Source organism: Lagopus muta, chromosome 13 (assembly GCF_023343835.1).
Source record: "Lagopus muta isolate bLagMut1 chromosome 13, bLagMut1 primary, whole genome shotgun sequence".
Taxonomy (NCBI): Eukaryota; Metazoa; Chordata; class Aves; order Galliformes; family Phasianidae; genus Lagopus; species Lagopus muta.
Genome location: NC_064445.1, coordinates 3,233,820 through 3,242,516, shown reverse-complemented (window position 1 = coordinate 3,242,516; position 8,697 = coordinate 3,233,820).

Here is an 8,697-nt window from a genome sequence, read left to right as displayed (position 1 = left end):
CCAGCCACTGTCAGGGACATTGTGTTTGGGCAACACTTTGTTCAGCAAATGTCACCAGGATGGGGAGAGGTCTGGGGAGCAGCCAACAGCTTGTGTTTTACTGCAGGACAGGATCAAGACACAGGGTACATGCACCAAGGCTTTGTTATTGAAAAGGAAGGAGGGAAGGAGGGAAGGAGGGAAGGAGGGAAGGAGGGAAGGAGGGAAGGAAGGAAGGAGGGAAGGAAGGAAGGAGGGAAGGAAGGAAGGAAGGAAGGAAGGAAGGAAGGAAGGAAGGAAGGAAGGAAGGAAGGAAGGAAGGAAGGAAGGAAGGAAGGAAGGAAGGAAGGAAGGAAGGAAGGAAGGAAGGAAGGAAGGAAGGAAGGAAGGAAGGAAGGAAGGAAGGAAGGAAGGAAGGAAGGAAGGAAGGGAGGGAGGGAGGGAGGGAGGGAGGGAGGGAGGGAGGGAGGGAGGGAGGGAGGGAGGACGGGAGGAAGGGAGGGAGGAAGAATTTTACTTCTTGGTGGGAAAGAAGTGTTTCAGCAAAGTCACAGCGTTCCAATAGAAAACACAGAGTTTGTGGATGCCACATTCCCTCCTAAAAAAGTTCAGTTAGGAGTTGGTGAACAGAATCCTGCAGGCAATGTGCAGATGCAGCGGCTGCTCAGGGATCACTAAGGATGGAGCTGCACCATCTGGTCACACACGTGTAGATTTGTTTTGTGCTCTCTCAATTTTCTAGATCAAGCAAAAAAAAAAAAAAAAAAAAAAAAATAATAATAATCAACATTACTGAAGAAAACCCTGCCTGCCTGGTAGCATGGAGCTGCTGTTGGTAGGGGAATGACTCACCCTTATCTCCATGCTGCCCTGGGGACTGCAAATGTCCCAGTGATGCTGGATGTGATGCTCTTGGGAGTAGCCATCCTCCACAGCCAGCTGTGAGGCTCCAGACTTTCAGGCAACACCACCACCCTTTTCCAACCCCATCCCCCAAACACACCCCTGCAGCAGACAGCAGGGCTGCAAGGAAGATCTGGCACACTGCTGGAGCCCTCCCATTCCCAGGGGTAACGCTGATGCTGATATGAGACAATTTCCTGTACGTCCCACAGTTTACATAATGATTAGCATCTATGTTAATCCCGGGGGGGGAGGGGGGGAAGGGGGAGGGGAGGTTGAGCTGAATTATAACTGTATCTATGACATATAAAGGGTGTAACTTAACTCCTCAGAAGCCTTTTTTTTTTGCAGCAGCAGATGGGTATCTGAATTATGCCATCTATGCATCTAGGCAAATATTTGCTGAAGAAGTCTTGTTTGTTATCTAAATGCACACTTTTCCCACTGCTGGTGCTGACACAGCAGCTCCGAGATGATGGGAGAAACCAAATCCTGTAGCAACTCTGGGAGTAGATCACCTGCTCTGGGCACTCTCCTTGCAGACACTGGGCAATGAACAGCCCTTCTGCACTCATTGCTTCTTGGTCACAAGGACTGGGCTTTGGAATATTTTATTTGAAAGTGCTTTTCTAAAAGCTTTATACAATAGCTGAGTTTTCTAAACTGATGTTTTTTCTGATACTCTTAGCAAAGCATTGAAATTTTTTAGAAGCTGTGTAAAAATTCCATCAATAAGAATGTAGGGAAAGCAGAAGGGCTCACTCCATGGCCCACAGCTCCACAGCCAATGAGTCCCAGCCCTACAGTGCTGTTCTCAAGGGCTGGCACACATGATCAGCAGGAGTCATTGTGGCCACAGCAACATGAGAATGGGCTGAAAATGTCCTATAGCTCTCCTGACCTCAGCTGGCTTCCTTTAGGCCTGAGGAAACCTAGAAAGTTATATCTCTCCACAAACTCTTTTCAGAGAGTTGGAGAGCACCATAAGGTCCCCCCTGAGCCTCCTCTTCTCCAGTCCAAACCATCCCAGTTGCTCCCCATAAGACTGATGCTCCAGACCCTTTCCAGCTTCACTGCTCTTCTCTTGACACACTCCAACACCTCAAAGACTTTCTCGTAGCGATGGAACACTGTGCTGTGGTGCAGGGCTCAGCAGCAGTTACGTGACAACAGCTTTACTCAGTGAGGAAAGCAGTGAGGGATAAACATACCCCCGGGAGCACACAACACGCTATGGCACATCTGGTTCCATGAGTCACTTTCAAGAATTTCTTTGAAGGAGTGGGGCCTCTGATGTTATGTCTGTGACAATATAGCAGATGGGCTAGGGAGAGAGGGGAACAACTCGAAAATCATTTAAATACAATTAGGCACAAAATATATGCAGTGAAATAGGATGAGAGGCAATGGCGTTAGGTTGCACCACAGGAGGTTCGGGTAGGATAGTAGGAGAAATTTCTTCTCGGGAAGAATGGTGCAAGTCTGGATGTGGGACTGCTTTCCCCAAAGACATGGGCTCCTTTTGATTTGAATTAAGCTTAAAGTGGCAGCAATAAAGAGCTTCTCTTGGGATTGGAGCGATGCAACCCGGCAAGGAAAGAAAAAGTGATGTGGTAGTTTTAGTGACAGCTTTGGAGCAGAATGGCTCTGGAGGTTTTGTCTTTGTCCTAATTTTACAATATTGGTTTCATATCTTTTCTTCTTTCCTGGGGAGCTTTCTTGCAAGATATAAATATCTGTGACTGAGAGCAGAGCAATAGCTTTGTCTCTTCTGCAGCAGAGACAGTAACCACGGAGCATTAAGCAAGCAAAACCCCCTGGAAATAACAAGCCAAACTGCTGAGGTGCATTCATGCTTGTAAATACAATTCCATTCTGTTGCAGTCTGTGTACATTCAGATGGACCTCAGGAGGAGGCTGATGGGAGAAGGCAAAGGGCTGGCTTCTCTCGGTGCTCCCTGGGAGTGTTTTCTCAAAAGCTGAAGCTCTGGTGTGCAAAGTCAGATGCTTTCTGTCTCTGTGTGTGTATGGTCAGCCTGCATTTCCTCTCTGCATGCTCCCTCACCTTGCACTGAAATGTCTCTTTCTGGACCATCAGTGCTATGTCTTGCAGACCACATTGCTCAGCTGCCTGCAGGAGCTGTCACAGGACAGCCACTGTCCTCTGCCTTCTGCATTCTGTGCATCTCTCCCTGCATATTTCCTCTTCACGAATGGTCATGTTCCCTCCCATCAGAACACCCAGTCTCTCTTCATTTCTTTCTTTCCCAGTGAGATACTGCATTGCAACAAAGCAGCTTTTTGAAGCCCTCCTTCACTCACACACAAGCAATACCCCGTCTGTTGTGTGGCTGCTTGTCTTGGCTGCATTTCAGCTGTCCCTCCTGTGGTTTGCCAATTCTTACAACGTGCAGGATGCTGCCTGGTGTCCCCAGGAGCACACGGTGCTGCAGCAGTGACTGACACAAACCCAGGCCAGGAGCACAAGAGCAACATGCAGGCAACAAGCACAGCTCATTGCTGGGACAGAAAGCAGAGCAGAAAAGGGAGCAGGTGGCCTCATCCTCACAGACAGCCCCCAAACACCCCATTGGTGGCAAAGCAGCTGGGACAGCCCTGTTGGGCGCCCCAGTGCTGGCAATGGCAGAAGGGCTTCATGCCATCTCTCATTGCCCCAGCCCACTGCTCCCTGGATGCCTTCCATCTCTTTGGAATATCACTTCTTCCTTTTCCATAAAAGATATTGAAGTTCCAAATCACAGCATTTCAGAGCACTGGCATGCGTCCTCCCAGTTGTTCATTTGTGCCAAGTACATTAACTGAGTCATAAAGTATACAAAACTGACTGATGCCATGTATTAATGGAGTTTACTGGGTGGGATCCGTGGAGCTGGGCAGGGAGAACAGTTGCTCTCCCATAGGTGGAGTGGGAGTTACCGTGGAGTTTTGTTTCTTAATACCATTTCTTATCACCTTTAACTTCAGACCTCCCTTTCTCTGGACCAGAAAAGATTTCCACCTCTCTTTCTATTTTCTTCTCCCAAACACTGGAGAACTCTTCTGGCAGCACAACACTTTTCCTATCAAAAACAAAACTATGGGTTGTTTTGACCACTTTGATTCCAAAGGTATGGGCAGGAACACTCATAGTGTTCCTAATACTTTTGTTCTTATTTCTGTTGCCCACTTTTTTGGTTTTTATCACCCAGCTGCAAAACCCAGGCGTGGTGAAGGAAGTGGGCCAGTGTGCATCCAAACCAAATCGCACTGCAGCCACCATTAAATCATGTTCAAAGAGCGATTGATTTGGGACAGCTACAACACACACAGTGATTCATGTATTTTTGAAGTGGGCTGTGCTGTGTATTTATTATGCTGTTTAACATACATATATATATCTGCTTGGTTTCCTTAGAAGTTTTCTGTGACCACAGTGTGTGTGCCTCTGTGCTCTGTGTTTCATACAGACTCAGGTTCCACAGCCACAAACTCTGTTCATAGCCAGGGATCATATATAATCCCTTATCCTTACACTGGAGCATGGTCTATGTGGGAAATATGTGCAGCCCAGCCCTGCTGGCATCAGATGGAGTTTTGGCACAGTGCATATTATATGGTCTGCCTGGAAGGGCTGCTGGAAGGGGTTTGCAGAGCCACAGTGAAGAAAGGCAGTGTGCTGCCATCAGTGCAGTGTCCAGATGTGCAGTCCTCCCCCTGCCTGACTTCACAGGTGATTTGAAAAGGAAGTGTAATTATACCTGAATTTAAGAGGTAACAAATGGAGGGAATGCTTGTTCTCCCACCACTGTGCAGTGAGAAAGCAAAGAGACAGAGTTGTCCTTCTGGTGTACAGAAAGTCAATTATTTCAGAGGTACGGTGGAACATCAGCAGTGCAGTGAGATCCTGAGGTTTGGTTTTAATGCCTTTCTGCTTAACTGTTGACTACAATTCAGCTAATGTCCAGATGTGCTGTTCTGAAGTGTGATTCCTTATAGCTCCTCAGGGGCTCCAGAACAAAAAGCATGGAAGCACCCAGGGCACCACCTGCCTTTCTGAGCATCACAGGGGAGGGATGCAGTGAGGCAGGGGCAGTGATTTCTCCTTTCAGGCCTCCCTGCCAAGAGAAGTTTCTGCTGTCAGAAATGTGTCCTTTTGAATCTGAGCCTGCTTATGAAAACAAGAACTTGAAGCAGCCCAATGTCTCAATGTATCTCTTCTTTTAATCCTGGAAAGAGTCTCAGAGCACCGTTCAGCTTGGTGCTTTTAGGAGCTGCCTCTAGGGAGGCTGCATCCAGACTGCACAAGGAGACCCATAATCAACAGTGTTGCTTTGAGATCAGCTCTGATGATGGATGTAGTCATTCTTATTTGGTGAAAATCCTTATTTCATTTTCCAACATTGCCCACCAGGATGCATGGGCTGGCCAGGAAACGGAGCTGGGAAAGGACAACTGTTAAAAATGATGAATCTTTTTACCACAAGAGTGGTGAGGAGCTGGAACAGCTGCACAGGAAGGTTGTGGATGCCCCATCGATCCCTGGTGTTCATGGACAGATTGGATGGGGCCCTGGACAACCTGGTCTGGTATTAAGTGGGGAGGTTGGTGGCCCTGCATGTGGCAGGGGGTTGGAGATTCATGATCCTTGAGGTCCCTTCCAACCCTGGCCATTCTGTGATTCTGTGAAACAATGCTCTGAATTTCTGCCTCAACTGAAAAAAAAAAAAAAAAAAAAAAAAAGGAGAAACCAACACAACACATTCAGGCAGCCCTACAGATGATCTTGAGCAGTATGGAAACCATGCACAGCGGAAGTTGATGCTCCCTGGGTGCACATCTGGCCACATCTGCCTTCAGGTGGAGACGAGAAGTGACTTCTGCAGCAGCAGCCCTGGCCTGGATGAGGTGAGGTTACACATCCAAGAGGAACAGGGCATAATGAGGGACTGCATGTTGCAACCTGTGCTCCAGAGGGGAAATGTGAAAAACAATTTCCTTTCCTCTCCCTTCTCCTGACCACCTGCGTTAGAGCTTCCTGCGGGGATTGCTGGAGAGCAGACGTGCAGGATGTCTGGAAGGAAAGGGGAATCTGTCACATTCCCAGCTGTGCAGGCTCCGATCACACAAAATACACTGTCAGATCCCAGACAACAGAACTCTGCACAATGACAATCAGGGCTTGCTTCTGCCCTCTGATTGCAGCGTGAAGATGGGTGCCGGCTGTGCACTTGCAACTGTCTGCAGGAGCTTTCCAGAGATGTTTTTTGCTTTGTAGTTCAATGGAAATGATTTTCAGCAAAATGCTGAACCGAATGAAGAACAGCTTCACTGAGCCACTCATCCATTGCTTTTGTTTCACTGCTGATGCTAATTTCACAGGGCTTGCCCCTGTACACTGTGGGCAGACTTTATGGACAGATTTCTGTGAGGTATACATCCCAACACTCAGAAGCACTATTTACAGCCCTGCAGCTGTGATCAGTGTTATAAATATTGAGTTTTTAAAGCATTTGGCTGCGTTCACCTCTGGTATTTATTGTGCTGCCAAGGACCTATGATTTCCCTGCCAATACTGATGACCTGTGATTTACAGCCCCCATTTCACGCTAATTCATTTTGTCTCATTGAAGGGAAAATTGTGTGCTGCTGAGAACTTCTGCCAAAACACAGAGGATCAAATCCTTTAAATTGAAAAAATATCCCCCTGGCAGTAAAGCAAACAAGTGATCTATGGCCCTGGGGCATAGAGAATAGGGCCAGAGTGTCGGGATTTCTCCAAGTGTTGGCAACCTTTGCTGTTCCTCCTCTTTCTCATAGATAAAACTTAGCTTTTACATAGCTCTGAGAAGGGTAGGAGCTGAACATTCAATGGGCAGGAGGTGTACCTGCCAAGCAGTTTTCCAGGGCTCCTCTACCACATTTTGTCTGGGATGATAACCCAGCAGTGGGTACTGGGCTTGTGGTACATCGGAGTTTGCTCTTGCTTTCTCTGCATCCCACACAAGCTATGGGATATTGAACACAGTGGATCTGTGATGCTATGGACTGAGTGTAGTTATTTATTGTCAAATGTGCCCCACAGGTCATACAGAGTGCAAATCTCTGCTCAGAACAGAGAGCCCTGTGTGGGTGTGAGGGGTGTCTAATATCTGCTAAGTTGCATTTTTGTTTGTGAATTTCACCTTGTGCCATTTACTTTGGTTCAAGAGAGGATCTCTAAAATTCACCTCTTTCCTCTCTGGCGTTGTATATCTCAGTCACATCCATTCCATGGGCAATAACTGAAACTTTCTCTTACTGCTAACACGTCAGGCTGAACGGCTGCTTTACTTTCCCTCCACAGTCAACACTCTTTTGCAGGCCAGCAAGGCAAAAGCACGGACTTTGAGTGCAATGAAGGATTTATATCTGCACAACTTCAGCAGTAAAATACCTTGCAATAAGCTGTGCCCACGCCATGAGGTTCTGCTCATCCTGTGCACACACTGTGATGTCTCAGCGGAGCAAGCACATTTCATGATGATTCCTTTATCTCTGAAGAAATAACTCTGCAAATGCACACTTTGCTGCCTCTGTGGCAGCCTGAAGCTTCTTTCTGAAGCATTCCCTTTTGTACCATCCCATTTTGACCTGGTTCAGGGGCAGCTTGCTGTGCACTAAGCTCCTTTCCTACTGGGTCAGCTCAGCTGATTACTGAGGACTTCCCCATCAGTGACAGTTAATAAATTTGCTCCACTTGGAACCACTGAGCTTGAGACAGATTTGTTAATGCATTTCCTGGCAGCAATCAATAATTTATTTTACATCCATTGTGATCTTTGTTGGAAATTAGCCGGAAGATGGATTGCTTGGGTCTAAGAGCAATCGATTGCTGCAGAAAGACTGAGCTTCCATCAGGAGAGCAGGGACACACAGTGGTAAACTTGTGCTTGTTCTGTGAGAGGTAACAGGAGGTCTTCTGCCAGAACACGTGTCGAAACCAGCTTTGATCAGATGTTGTGCAAAGGAGCAGTGCTTCAGAAATCAGCAATGAATGCATCAGCATTTCCAACAGAGAGGCAAAAACTCGCTTTTAATCATTTTCTTCTGATACAACAAATGGTATATGACAGAAGTCTGCATCTTGCTTTGATAGCAGAATTATATATACAGAAGTCCCATATTTGGCTCAGGTCACTCCTCCTCCATTGTGTTGACCTGTGTTGAGTGGAGCAGGGCTTCTTCCTCATCCATCCCAACCTGTGGGTGCAGGAAGGGGTGAATTGTAAGAGACATAGATGGAAATGATATTAAAAGACAAAATGCACGTTTTAGAAACGTATAGTTGAAGTTGAGTATTTTATTTTGCTCTTTGATGTTTTTTTTTTTTTTTTTTTTGGAGCATTCCTCACTTGTGCTGCTTCACTTATGATGTAGCAAAAAAAAAAAAAGAATTGTGTTTGGCTGTTTGCTTTTTTTTTTTTTCCTAGGGCACTAAAATCCAGACAGAGCAAAGTGTTGAGAAAGAGAGGATGAAGATCCAAATCTGGCTTAAAAAATAAGATAACTGAGACTTTGGACTTGCTGAAAATCTGTGATTCAAACTTCACATTGCCACCCCTCTCCTTCCTCCCTCAAAAATGAAGAAATAGAGCCATGCAAAGAAATATATAACTTACAATTCAGGAGCCACACTACTCTTCATAAAAATACATCTCAAATACGGTCAGAAAGGAAAGACGAAAGCAGCGGTGGGGGGAATGAGTAATGTTCAGGTCTGGATGTCTTCTGTGAATGAAATGCTGGGAGGTGAAGGGCATGGGCTGGGACTGCAGG